Source organism: Hypanus sabinus, unplaced genomic scaffold (assembly GCF_030144855.1).
Source record: "Hypanus sabinus isolate sHypSab1 unplaced genomic scaffold, sHypSab1.hap1 scaffold_483, whole genome shotgun sequence".
Classification (NCBI taxonomy): domain Eukaryota; kingdom Metazoa; phylum Chordata; class Chondrichthyes; order Myliobatiformes; family Dasyatidae; genus Hypanus; species Hypanus sabinus.
The window spans coordinates 78,596-94,108 of record NW_026781353.1 but is presented as its reverse complement, the minus strand read 5'-3'; the positions used below and the strand labels follow the sequence as shown (position 1 = coordinate 94,108).

General features: G+C 55.6%; 1 protein-coding gene across 1 annotated transcript in view; it reads left to right on the top strand.

Moving 5' to 3' along the window:
- LOC132389145 (C-type lectin domain family 10 member A-like) overlaps positions 1 to 15,513 on the top strand; it is a 124,422-nt gene that overhangs the window by 58,654 nt on the left and 50,255 nt on the right. The window lies entirely within an intron of this gene.

Sequence of the window (15,513 nt, the reverse complement as noted above, 5' to 3'; positions counted from 1 at the left end):
CCTAGAACAACGACCATGACCATCGAGAAGGACGAGAGAGGCAGATACCTGGGAACACCACCACTTGGAAATCCCCTCTCCATCCTGACTTGGAAACATATCACCGTTCCCCCATTGCCGCTGGGTCAAAATCGTGGAGTTACCTCCCTAACGCCACTGTGGGTGTCCCTGCAGCTCAGGGGCTGCAGCGGTTCAAGAAGGCAGCTCGTCACCACCTCCTCGAGAGCAACTAAGGACGGGCAATAAATGCTGGCTCAGCTGGCGATGCCCCGTCCCGTGGATTAACAAATAGACAAAGAAAAGTTCTTTGCTGTACAGTGCGAAAAACTGAATCATAGGGTGTTACTGTGTGTGGTGACACACTCAGCAAGCTCTTTATCAGGTACCTCTGGTTCCTCTTCAAGTGGCCACAGACAGCACGTTGGTGGTCTTCTGTGGCTCTGGCCCATCCGCTTCAAGGTTTGACGTGTTGAGCATTCAGAGATGCTCCTCTGCACACCACTGTTGTGACGTGTGGTTATTTGAGTCACTGTCAGCTTGAACCAGTCCGGCCATTCTCCTCTCACCTCTCTCACTAACAAGGCCCTGTCAGCTTCAACCAGTCCGGCCATTCTCCTCTCACCTCTCTCATTAACAAGGCCCTGTCAGCTTGAACCAGTCCGGCCATTCTCCTCTCACCTCTCTCATTAACAAGGCCCTGTCAGCTTGAACCAGTCCGGCCATTCTCCTCTCACCTCTCTCATTAACAAGGCCCTGTCAGCTTGAACCAGTCCGGCCATTCTCCCCTCACCTCTCTCATTAACAAGGCCCTGTCAGCTTGAACCAGTCCGGCCATTCTCCTCTCACCTCTCTCATTAACAAGGCCCTGTCAGCTTGAACCAGTCCGGCCATTCTCCTCTCACCTCTCTCATTAACAAGGCCCTGTCAGCTTGAACCAGTCCGGCCATTCTCTTCTCACCTCTCTCATTAACAAGGCCCTGTCAGCTTGAACCAGTCCAGCCATTCTCCTCTCACCTCTCTCATTAACAAGGCCCTGTCAGCTTGAACCAGTCCGGCCATTCTCCTCTCACCTCTCTCATTAACAAGGCCCTGTCAGCTTGAACCAGTCCGACCATTCTCCTCTCACCTCTCTCATTAACAAGGCCCTGTCAGCTTGAACCAGTCCAGCCATTCTCCTCTCACCTCTCTCATTAACAAGGCCCTGTCAGCTTGAACCAGTCCGGCCATTCTCCTCTCACCTCTCTCATTAACAAGGCCCTGTCAGCTTGAACCAGTCCGGCCATTCTCCTCTCACCTCTCTCATTAACAGGACGTTTTCACCTACAGAACTGTCACTCACTGGATGTTCTGTCTTTCTCTGTAAACACCAGAGACTGTTGTGCGTGAAATTCTCAGGAGATCAGCAGTTTCCCGAATACTCAAATCGGTGTGTCTGGCACCAGCAATCATTCAGCGGCCGAGCTCCCTAAGGTCACGTTTCTTCCCATTCTGATGTTCGGTCTGAACAACAGCTGAGCCTTTGACCGTGGCTGCATGCTTTTGTGCATTGGTTGGCTGATTAGATATTTGTAGGGGTCCAAGTGTACCTAATAAAGTGGCCACTGAGCGCATACAAACTTTCAAAATAAATTTGGTTCAAACTCTGAAAAACGAGGGATCTCGGCCCGAAACGCCGACTGTTAATTTCCCTCCATATTTGCTATGGCTGAGTTATGGTTTGTGGTGGTGGTGGAACCGAGACTCTCACCCTGGACACGGCTGGCCTCCTTCACCTGCCCCCGCCCCTATCCTGCCCACCGCTGCTCGACTGTTTCCAGCGACTGATGGAGGGGTACTCCAGGTTCCCTCTGTTCACCCCAGTGACCCATCTGACGCTGTGACCTGGCCGATCGATACCCCGCTGTCGCTGGTGGCAGCCTTCCTCACCGTCTACCAGACCCACCACGCACGCACATCCTACCCCAACGTCCAGATCGCTGGAGGGTCTCAGCACCACTCTTTGCTGTACACTTCCGGAAAGCTCTGCAGAAAGTGGTGGAGTCAGCCCAGTCCATTTCAGGTAAGGGCCTCACCACCACTGGTCACATCTGCAAGGGGCGCTGCCACAAGAAAGCAGCATCCATCATCAGGGCCCCCTGCTATCCAGGCTGTGCTCTCCCCATATCCACAGGGTCTGTCACAGGAAAGCAGCATCCATCATAAGGACCCACACTACCCAGGCCGTGCTCTCCCCATATCCACAGGGTCTGTCACAGGAAAGCAGCATCCATCATAAGGACCCACATTACCCAGGCCGTGCTCTCCCCTTATCCACAGGGTCTGTCACAGGAAAGCAGCATCCATCATAAGGACCCACACTACCCAGGCCGTGCTCTCCCCATATCCACAGGGTCTGTCACGGGAAAGCAGCATCCATCATAAGGACCCACACTACCCAGGCCGTGCTCTCCCCATATCCACAGGGTCTGTCACAGGAAAGCAGCATCCATCATAAGGACCCACACTACCCAGGCCGTGCTCTCCCCATATCCACAGGGTCTGTCACAGGAAAGCAGCATCCATCATAAGGACCCACACTACCCAGGCCGTGCTCTCCCCATATCCACAGGGTCTGTCACAGGAAATCAGCATCCATCATAAGGACCCACACTACCCAGGCCGTGCTCTCCCCATATCCACAGGGTCTGTCACAGGAAAGCAGCATCCATCATAAGGACCCACACTACCCAGGCCGTGCTCTCCCCATATCCACAGGGTCTGTCACAGGAAAGCAGCATCCATCATAAGGACCCACACTACCCAGGCCGTGCTCTCCCCACATCCACAGGGTCTGACACTGGAAAGCAGCATCCATCATAAGGACCCACACTACCCAGGCCGTGCTCTCCCCATATCCACAGGGTCTGTCACAGGAAAGCAGCATCCATCATAAGGACCCACACTACCCAGGCCGTGCTCTCCCCATATCCACAGGGTCTGTCACAGGAAAGTAGCATCCATCATAAGGACCCACACTACCCAGGCCGTGCTCTCCCCATATCCACAGGGTCTGTCACTGGAAAGCAGCATCCATCATAAGGACCCACACTACCCAGGCCGTGCTCTCCCCATATCCACAGGGTCTGTCACAGGAAAGCAGCATCCATCATAAGGACCCACACTACCCAGGCCGTGCTCTCCCCATATCCACAGGGTCTGTCACAGGAAAGCAGCATCCATCATAAGGACCCACACTACCCAGGCCATGATCTCCCCATATCCACAGGGTCTGTCACAGGAAAGCTGCATCCATCATTAGGACCCACACTACCCAGGCCGTGCTCGCCCCGTATCCACAGGGTCTGTCACTGGAAAGCAGCATCCATCATAAGGACCCACACTACCCAGGCCTTGCTCTCCCCACATCCACAGGGTCTGTCACGGGAAAGCAGCATCCATCATAAGGACCCACACTACCCAGGCCGTGCTCTCCCCATATCCACAGGGTCTGTCACGGGAAAGCACCATCCATCATAAGAACCCACACTACCCAGGCCGTCCTCTCCCCACATCCACAGGGTCTGTCACAGGAAAGCAGCATCCATCATAAGGACCCACACTACCCAGGCCGTGCTCTCCCCATATCCACAGGGTCAGTCACAGGACAGCAGCATCCATCATAAGGACCCACACTACCCAGGCCGTTCTCTCCGCATATCCACAGGGTCTGTCACAGGAAAGCAGCATCCATCATAAGGACCCACACTACCCAGGCCGTGCTCTCCCCATATCCACAGGGTCTGTCACAGGAAAGCAGCATCCATCATAAGGACCCACACTACCCAGGCCGTGCTCTCCCCATATCCACAGGGTCTGTCACAGGAAAGCAGCATCCATCATAAGGACCCACACTACCCAGGCCGTGCTCTCCCCGTATCCACAGGGTCTTGCACAGGAAAGCAGCATCCATCAAAAGGACCCACACTACCCAGGCTGTGCTCTCCCCATATCCACAGGGTCTGTCACAGGAAAGCAGCATCCATCATAAGGACCCACACTACCCAGGCCGTGCTCTCCCCATATCCACACGGTCTGTCACTGGAAAGCAGCATCCATCATAAGGACCCACACTACCCAGGCCGTGCTCTCCCCATATCCACAGGGTCTGTCACAGGAAAGCAGCATCCATCATAAGGACCCACACTACCCAGGCCGTGCTCTCCCCACATCGACAAGGTCTGTCACAGGAAAGCAGCATCCATCATAAGGACCCACACTACCCAGGCCGTGCTCTCCCCATATCCACAGGGTCTGTCACAGGAAAGCAGCATCCATCATAAGGACCCACACTACCCAGGCCATGCTCTCCCCATATCCACACGGTCTGTCACTGGAAAGTAGCATCCATCATAAGGACCCACGCTACCCAGGCCGTGCTCTCCCCATATCCACAGGGTCTGTCACAGGAAAGCAGCATCCATCGTAAGGACCCACACTACCCAGGCCGTACTCTCCCCATATCCACAGGGTCTGTCACAGGAAAGCAGCATCCATCATAAGGACCCACACTACCCAGGCCATGCTCTCCCCATATCCACACGGTCTGTCACTGGAAAGTAGCATCCATCATAAGGACCCACGCTACCCAGGCCGTGCTCTCCCCATATCCACAGGGTCTGTCACAGGAAAGCAGCATCCATCATAAGGACCCACACTACCCAGGCCGTGCTCTCCCCATATCCACAGGGTCTGTCACAGGAAAGCAGCATCCATCATAAGGACCCACACTACCCAGGCCGTGCTCTCCCCATATCCACAGGGTCTGTCACAGGAAAGCAGCATCCATCATAAGGACCCACACTACCCAGGCCATGATCTCCCCATATCCACAGGGTCTGTCACAGGAAAGCTGCATCCATCATTAGGACCCACACTACCCAGGCCGTGCTCTCCCCGTATCCACAGGGTCTGTCACTGGAAAGCAGCATCCATCATAAGGACCCACACTACCCAGGCCTTGCTCTCCCCACATCCACAGGGTCTGTCACGGGAAAGCAGCATCCATCATAAGGACCCACACTACCCAGGCCGTGCTCTCCCCACATCCACAGGGTCTGTCACAGGAAAGCAGCATCCATCATAAGGACCCACACTACCCAGGCCGTGCTCTCCCCATATCCCAGGGTCTGTCACAGGAAAGCAGCATCCATCATAAGGACCTACACTACCCAGGCTGTGCTCTCCCCGTATCCACAGGGTCTGTCACAGGAAAGCAGCATCCATCATAAGGACCCACACTACCCAGGCCGTGCTCTCCCCATATCCACAGGGTCTGTCACAGGAAAGCAGCATCCATCACAAGGACCCACACTACCCAGGCCTTGCTCTCCCCATATCCACAGGGTCTGTCACAGGAAAGCAGCATCCATCATAAGGACCCACACTACCCAGGCCGTGCTCTCCCCACATCCACAGGGTCTGTCACAGGAAAGCAGCATCCATCATAAGGACCCACACTACCCAGGCCGTGCTCTCCCCATATCCCAGGGTCTGTCACAGGAAAGCAGCATCCATCATAAGGACCTACACTACCCAGGCTGTGCTCTCCCCATATCCACAGGGTCTGTCACAGGAAAGCAGCATCCATCATAAGGTCCCACACTACCCAGGCCGTGCTCTCCCCACATCGACAGGGTCTGTCACAGGAAAGCAGCATCCATCATAAGGACCCACACTACCCAGGCCGTGCTCTCCCCGTATCCACAGGGTCTGTCACAGGAAAGCAGCATCCATCATAAGGACCCACACTACCCAGACCGTGCTCTCCCCATATCCACAGGGTCTGTCACAGGAAAACAGCATCCATCATAAGGACCCACACTACCCAGGCCGTGCTCACCCCATATCCACAGAGTCTGTCACAGGAAAGCAGCATCCATCATAAGGACACACACTTCCCAGGCCGTGCTCTCCCCATATCCACAGGGTCTGTCACAGGAAAGCAGCATCCATCATAAGGACGCACACTACCCAGGCTGTGCTCTCCCCATATCCACAGGGTCTGTCACGGGAAAGCAGCATCCATCATAAGGACCCACACTACCCAGGCCGTGCTCTCCCCATATCCACAGGGTCTGTCACAGGAAAGCAGCATCCATCATAAGGACCCACACTACCCAGGCCGTGCTCTCCCCGTATCCACAGGGTCTGTCACAGGAAAGCAGCATCCATCATAAGGACCCACACTACCCAGGCCGTGCTCTCCCCATATCCACAGGGTCTGTCACAGGAAAGCAGCATCCATCACAAGGACCCACACTACCCAGGCCTTGCTCTCCCCATATCCACAGGGTCTGTCACAGGAAAGCAGCATCCATCATAAGGACCCACACTACCCAGGCCATGATCTCCCCATATCCACAGGGTCTGTCACAGGAAAGCTGCATCCATCATTAGGACCCACACTACCCAGGCCGTGCTCTCCCCGTATCCACAGGGTCTGTCACTGGAAAGCAGCATCCATCATAAGGACCCACACTACCCAGGCCTTGCTCTCCCCACATCCACAGGGTCTGTCACAGGAAAGCAGCATCCATCATAAGGACCCACACTACCCAGGCCGTGCTCTCCCCGTATCCACAGGGTCTGTCACAGGAAATCAGCATCCATCATAAGGACCCACACTACCCAGGCCATGATCTCCCCATATCCACAGGGTCTGTCACAGGGAAACAGCATCCATCATAAGGACCCACACTACCCAGGCCGTGCTCACCCCACATCCACAGGGTCTGTCACAGGAAAGCAGCATCCATCATAAGGACCCACACTACCCAGGCCGTGCTCTCCCCATATCCACAGGGTCTGTCACAGGAAAACAGCATCCATCATAAGGACCCACACTACCCAGGCCGTGCTCACCCCATATCCACAGAGTCTGTCACAGGAAAGCAGCATCCATCATAAGGACCCACACTACCCAGGCCGTGCTCTCCCCATATCCACAGGGTCTGTCACAGGAAAGCAGCATCCATCATAAGGACCCACACTACCCAGGCCGTGCTCTCCCCATATCCACCGGGTCAGTCACAGGAAAGCAGCATCCATCATAAGGACCCACACTACCCCGGCCGTGCTCTCCCCATATCCACAGGGTCTGTCACAGGAAAGCAGCATCCATCATAAGGACCCACACTACCCAGGCCATGATCTCCCCATATCCACAGGGTCTGTCACAGGAAAGCTGCATCCATCATTAGGACCCACACTACCCAGGCCGTGCTCGCCCCGTATCCACAGGGTCTGTCACTGGAAAGCAGCATCCATCATAAGGACCCACACTACCCAGGCATTGCTCTCCCCACATCCACAGGGTCTGTCACGGGAAAGCAGCATCCATCATAAGGACCCACACTACCCAGGCCGTGCTCTCCCCATATCCACAGGGTCTGTCACGGGAAAGCACCATCCATCATAAGAACCCACACTACCCAGGCCGTCCTCTCCCCACATCCACAGGGTCTGTCACAGGAAAGCAGCATCCATCATAAGGACCCACACTACCCAGGCCGTGCTCTCCCCATATCCACAGGGTCTGTCACAGGAAAGCAGCATCCATCATAAGGACCCACACTACCCAGGCCGTGCTCTCCCCATATCCACAGGGTCAGTCACAGGAAAGCAGCATCCATCATAAGGACCCACACTACCCAGGCCGTTCTCTCCGCATATCCACAGGGTCTGTCACAGGAAAGCAGCATCCATCATAAGGACCCACACTACCCAGGCCGTGCTCTCCCCATATCCACAGGGTCAGTCACAGGAAAGCAGCATCCATCATAAGGACCCACACTACCCAGGCCGTGCTCTCCCCATATCCACAGGGACTGTCACAGGAAAGCAGCATCCATCATAAGGACCCACACTACCCAGGCCGTGCTCTCCCCATATCCACAGGGTCTGTCACAGGAAAGCAGCATCCATCATAAGGACCCACACTACCCAGGCCGTGCTCTCCCCGTATCCACAGGGTCTTGCACAGGAAAGCAGCATCCATCAAAAGGACCCACACTACCCAGGCTGTGCTCTCCCCATATCCACAGGGTCTGTCACAGGAAAGCAGCATCCATCATAAGGACCCACACTACCCAGGCCGTGCTCTCCCCATATCCACACGGTCTGTCACTGGAAAGCAGCATCCATCATAAGGACCCACACTACCCAGGCCGTGCTCTCCCCATATCCACAGGGTCTGTCACAGGAAAGCAGCATCCATCATAAGGACCCACACTACCCAGGCCGTGCTCTCCCCACATCGACAAGGTCTGTCACAGGAAAGCAGCATCCATCATAAGGACCCACACTACCCAGGCCGTGCTCTCCCCATATCCACAGGGTCTGTCACAGGAAAGCAGCATCCATCATAAGGACCCACGCTACCCAGGCCATGCTCTCCCCATATCCACACGGTCTGTCACTGGAAAGTAGCATCCATCATAAGGACCCACGCTACCCAGGCCGTGCTCTCCCCATATCCACAGGGTCTGTCACAGGAAAGCAGCATCCATCATAAGGACCCACACTACCCAGGCCGTACTCTCCCCATATCCACAGGGTCTGTCACAGGAAAGCAGCATCCATCATAAGGACCCACACTACCCAGGCCGTGCTCTCCCCATATCCACAGGGTCTGTCACAGGAAAGCAGCATCCATCATAAGGACCCACACTACCCAGGCCGTGCTCTCCCCATATCCACAGGGTCTGTCACAGGAAAGCAGCATCCATCATAAGGACCCACACTACCCAGGCCGTGCTCTCCCCATATCCACAGGGTCTGTCACAGGAAAGCAGCATCCATCATAAGGACCCACACTACCCAGTCTGTGCTCTCCCCATATCCACAGGGTCTGTCACAGGAAAGCAGCATCCATCATAAGGTCCCACACTACCCAGGCCGTGCTCTCCCCACATCGACAGGGTCTGTCACAGGAAAGCAGCATCCATCATAAGGACCCACACTACCCAGGCCGTGATCTCCCCATATCCACAGGGTCTGTCACAGGAAAGCATCATCCATCATAAGGACCCACACTACCCAGGCCGTGCTCACCCCATATCCACAGAGTCTGTCACAGGAAAGCAGCATCCATCATAAGGACCCACACTTCCCAGGCCGTACTCTCCCCGTATCCACAGGGTCTGTCACAGGAAAGCAGCATCTTTCAAAAGGACCCACACTACCCAGGCCGTGCTCTCCCCATATCCACAGGGTCTGTCACAGGAAAGCAGCATCCATCATAAGGACCCACACTTCCCAGGCCGTGCTCTCCCCATATCCACAGGGTCTGTCACAGGAAAGCAGCATCCATCATAAGGACCCACACTACCCAGGCCATGCTCTCCCCATATCCACACGGTCTGTCACTGGAAAGTAGCATCCATCATAAGGACCCACACTACCAAGGCCGTGCTCTCCCCATATCCACAGGGTCTGTCACGGGAAAGCACCATCCATCATAAGAACCCACACTACCCAGGCCGTGCTCTCCCCACATCCACAGGGTCTGTCACAAAAAAGCAGCATCCATCATAAGGACCCACACTACCCAGGCCGTGCTCTCCCCATATCCACAGGGTCTGTCACAGGAAAGCAGCATCCATCATAAGGACCCACACTACCCAGGCCGTGCTCTCCCCATATCCACCGGGTCAGTCACAGGAAAGCAGCATCCATCATAAGGACCCACACTACCCCGGCCGTGCTCTCCCTATATCCACAGGGTCTGTCACAGGAAAGCAGCATCCATCATAAGGACCCACACTACCCAGGCCGTGCTCTCCCCATATCCATAGGGTCTGTCACAGGAAAGCAGCATCCATCATAAGGACCCACACTACCTAGGCCGTGCTCTCCCCGTATCCACAGGGTCTTGCACAGGAAAGCAGCATCCATCATAAGGACCCACACTACCCAGGCCGTGCTCTCCCCATATCCACAGGGTCTGTCACAGGAAAGCAGCATCCATCACAAGGACCCACACTACCCAGGCCGTGCTCTCCCCATATCCACAGGGTCTGTCACAGGAAAGCAGCATCCATCATAAGGACCCACACTACCCAGGCCGTGCTCTCCCCATATCCCAGGGTCTGTCACAGGAAAGCAGCATCCATCATAAGGACCCACACTACCCAGGCCGTGCTCTCCACGTATCCACAGGGTGTGTCACAGGAAAGCAGCATCCATCATAAGGACCTACACTACCCAGGCCGTGCTCTCCCCATATCCACAGGGTCTGTCACAGGAAAGCAGCATCCATCGTAAGTACCCACACTTCCCAGGCCGTGCTCTCCCCGTATCCACAGGGTCTGTCACAGGAAAGCATCATCTTTCAAAAGGACCCACACTTCCCAGGCCGTGCTCTCCCCATATCCACAGGGTCTGTCACAGGAAAGCAGCATCCATCATAAGGACCCACACTACCCAGTCCGTGCTCTCCCCATATCCACACGGTCTGTCACTGGAAAGTAGCATCCATCATAAGGACCCACGCTACCCAGGCCGTGCTCTCCCCATATCCACAGGGTCTGTCACAGGAAAGCAGCATCCATCATAAGGACCCACACTACCCAGGCCCTGCTCTCCCCATATCCACAGGGTCTGTCACGGGAAAGCACCATCCATCATAAGAACCCACACTACCCAGGCCGTGCTCTCCCCACATCCACAGGGTCAGTCACAGGAAAGCAGCATCCATCATAAGGACCCACACTACCCAGGCTGTGCTCTCCCCATATACACAGGGTCTGTCACGGGAAAGCAGCATCCATCATAAGGACCCACACTACCCAGGCCGTGCTCTCCCCATATACACAGGGTCTGTCACAGGAAAGCAGCATCCATCATAAGGACCCACACCACCCAGGCGGTGCTCTCCCCACATCCACAGGGTCTGTCACAGGAAAGCAGCATCCATCATAAGGACCCACACTACCCAGGCCGTGCTCTCCCCATATCCACAGGGTCTGTCACAGGAAAACAGCATCCATCATAAGGACCCACACTACCCAGGCCGTGCTCTCCCCATATCCACAGGGTCTGTCACAGGAAAGCAGCATCCATCATAAGGACCCACACTTCCCACGCCGTGCTCTCCCCATATCCACAGAGTCTGTCACAGGAAAGCAGCATGCATCATAAGGACCCACACTACCCAGGCCGTGCTCTCCCCATATCCACACGGTCTGTCACTGGAAAGCAGCATCCATCATAAGGACCCACACTACCCAGGCCGTGCTCTCCCCATATCCACAGGGTCTGTCACAGGAAAGCAGCATCCATCATAAGGACCCACACTACCCAGGCCGTGATCTCCCCATATCCACAGGGTCTGTCACAGGAAAGCAGCATCCATCATAAGGACCCACATTACCCAGGCCGTGCTCTCCCCGTATCCACAGGGTCTGTCACAGGAAAGCAGCATCCATCATAAGGACCCACACTACCCAGGCCGTGCTCTCCCCGTATCCACAGGGTCTGTCACAGGAAAGCAGCATCCATCAAAACGACCCACACTACCCAGGCCGTGCTCTCCCCATATCCACAGGGTCTGTCACAGGAAAGCAGCATCCATCATAAGGACCCACACTACCCAGGCCGTGCTCTCCCCACATCCACAGGGTCTGTCACAGGAAAGCAGCATCCATCATAAGGACCCACACTACCCAGGCCGTGCTCTCCCCATATCCACAGGGTCTGTCACAGGAAAGCAGCATCCATCATAAGGACCCACATTACCCAGGCCATGCTCTCCCCATATCCACAGGGTCTGTCACAGGAAAGCAGCATCCATCATAAGGACCCACACTACCCAGGCCGTGCTCTCCCCATATCCCAGGGTCTGTCACAGGAAAGCAGCATCAATCATAAGGACCCACACTACCCAGGCCGTGCTCTCCCCGTATCCACAGGGTCTGTCACAAGAAAGCAGCATCTTTCATAAGGACCCACACTACCCAGGCCGTGCTCTCCCCATATCCACAGGGTCTGTCACAGGAAAGCAGCATCCATCATAAGGACCCACACGACCCAGGCCGTGCTCTCCCCGTATCCACAGGGTGTGTCACAGGAAAGCAGCATCCATCATAAGGACCCACATTACCCAGGCCGTGCTCTCCCCGTATCCACAGGGTCTGTCACAGGAAAGCAGCATCCATCATAAGGACCCACACTACCCAGGCCGTGCTCTCCCCGTATCCACAGGGTCTGTCACAGGAAAGCAGCATCCATCAAAACGACCCACACTTCCCAGGCCGTGCTCTCCCCATATCCACAGGGTCTGTCACAGGAAAGCAGCATCCATCATAAGGACCCACACTACCCAGGCCGTGCTCTCCCCACATCCACAGGGTCTGTCACAGGAAAGCAGCATCCATCATAAGGACCCACACTACCCAGGCCGTGCTCTCCCCGTATCCACAGGGTCTTGCACAGGAAAGCAGCATCCATCAAAAGGACCCACACTACCCAGGCTGTGCTCTCCCCATATCCACAGGGTCTGTCACAGGAAAGCAGCATCCATCATAAGGACCCACACTACCCAGGCCGTGCTCTCCCCATATCCACACGGTCTGTCACTGGAAAGCAGCATCCATCATAAGGACCCACACTACCCAGGCCGTGCTCTCCCCATATCCACAGGGTCTGTCACAGGAAAGCAGCATCCATCATAAGGACCCACACTACCCAGGCCGTGCTCTCCCCACATCGACAAGGTCTGTCACAGGAAAGCAGCATCCATCATAAGGACCCACACTACCCAGGCCGTGCTCTCCCCATATCCACAGGGTCTGTCACAGGAAAGCAGCATCCATCATAAGGACCCACACTACCCAGGCCATGCTCTCCCCATATCCACACGGTCTGTCACTGGAAAGTAGCATCCATCATAAGGACCCACGCTACCCAGGCCGTGCTCTCTCCATATCCACAGGGTCTGTCACAGGAAAGCAGCATCCATCATAAGGACCCACACTACCCAGGCCGTACTCTCCCCATATCCACAGGGTCTGTCACAGGAAAGCAGCATCCATCATAAGGACCCACACTACCCAGGCCGTGCTCTCCCCATATCCACAGGGTCTGTCACAGGAAAGCAGCATCCATCATAAGGACCCACACTACCCAGGCCGTGCTCTCCCCATATCCACAGGGTCTGTCACAGGAAAGCAGCATCCATCATAAGGACCCACACTACCCAGGCCGTGCTCTCCCCATATCCACAGGGTCTGTCACAGGAAAGCAGCATCCATCATAAGGACCCACACTACCCAGTCTGTGCTCTCCCCATATCCACAGGGTCTGTCACAGGAAAGCAGCATCCATCATAAGGTCCCACACTACCCAGGCCGTGCTCTCCCCACATCGACAGGGTCTGTCACAGGAAAGCAGCATCCATCATAAGGACCCACACTACCCAGGCCGTGATCTCCCCATATCCACAGGGTCTGTCACAGGAAAGCATCATCCATCATAAGGACCCACACTACCCAGGCCGTGCTCACCCCATATCCACAGAGTCTGTCACAGGAAAGCAGCATCCATCATAAGGACCCACACTTCCCAGGCCGTACTCTCCCCGTATCCACAGGGTCTGTCACAGGAAAGCAGCATCTTTCAAAAGGACCCACACTACCCAGGCCGTGCTCTCCCCATATCCACAGGGTCTGTCACAGGAAAGCAGCATCCATCATAAGGACCCACACTTCCCAGGCCGTGCTCTCCCCATATCCACAGGGTCTGTCACAGGAAAGCAGCATCCATCATAAGGACCCACACTACCCAGGCCATGCTCTCCCCATATCCACACGGTCTGTCACTGGAAAGTAGCATCCATCATAAGGACCCACACTACCAAGGCCGTGCTCTCCCCATATCCACAGGGTCTGTCACGGGAAAGCACCATCCATCATAAGAACCCACACTACCCAGGCCGTGCTCTCCCCACATCCACAGGGTCTGTCACAAAAAAGCAGCATCCATCATAAGGACCCACACTACCCAGGCCGTGCTCTCCCCATATCCACAGGGTCTGTCACAGGAAAGCAGCATCCATCATAAGGACCCACACTACCCAGGCCGTGCTCTCCCCATATCCACCGGGTCAGTCACAGGAAAGCAGCATCCATCATAAGGACCCACACTACCCCGGCCGTGCTCTCCCTATATCCACAGGGTCTGTCACAGGAAAGCAGCATCCATCATAAGGACCCACACTACCCAGGCCGTGCTCTCCCCATATCCACAGGGTCTGTCACAGGAAAGCAGCATCCATCATAAGGACCCACACTACCTAGGCCGTGCTCTCCCCGTATCCACAGGGTCTTGCACAGGAAAGCAGCATCCATCATAAGGACCCACACTACCCAGGCCGTGCTCTCCCCATATCCACAGGGTCTGTCACAGGAAAGCAGCATCCATCACAAGGACCCACACTACCCAGGCCGTGCTCTCCCCATATCCACAGGGTCTGTCACAGGAAAGCAGCATCCATCATAAGGACCCACACTACCCAGGCCGTGCTCTCCCCATATCCCAGGGTCTGTCACAGGAAAGCAGCATCCATCATAAGGACCCACACTACCCAGGCCGTGCTCTCCACGTATCCACAGGGTGTGTCACAGGAAAGCAGCATCCATCATAAGGACCTACACTACCCAGGCCGTGCTCTCCCCATATCCACAGGGTCTGTCACAGGAAAGCAGCATCCATCGTAAGTACCCACACTTCCCAGGCCGTGCTCTCCCCGTATCCACAGGGTCTGTCACAGGAAAGCATCATCTTTCAAAAGGACCCACACTTCCCAGGCCGTGCTCTCCCCATATCCACAGGGTCTGTCACAGGAAAGCAGCATCCATCATAAGGACCCACACTACCCAGTCCGTGCTCTCCCCATATCCACACGGTCTGTCACTGGAAAGTAGCATCCATCATAAGGACCCACGCTACCCAGGCCGTGCTCTCCCCATATCCACAGGGTCTGTCACAGGAAAGCAGCATCCATCATAAGGACCCACACTACCCAGGCCCTGCTCTCCCCATATCCACAGGGTCTGTCACGGGAAAGCACCATCCATCATAAGAACCCACACTACCCAGGCCGTGCTCTCCCCACATCCACAGGGTCAGTCACAGGAAAGCAGCATCCATCATAAGGACCCACACTACCCAGGCTGTGCTCTCCCCATATACACAGGGTCTGTCACGGGAAAGCAGCATCCATCATAAGGACCCACACTACCCAGGCCGTGCTCTCCCCATATACACAGGGTCTGTCACAGGAAAGCAGCATCCATCATAAGGACCCACACCACCCAGGCGGTGCTCTCCCCACATCCACAGGGTCTGTCACAGGAAAGCAGCATCCATCATAAGGACCCACACTACCCAGGCCGTGCTCTCCCCATATCCACAGGGTCTGTCACAGGAAAACAGCATCCATCATAAGGACCCACACTACCCAGGCCGTGCTCTCCC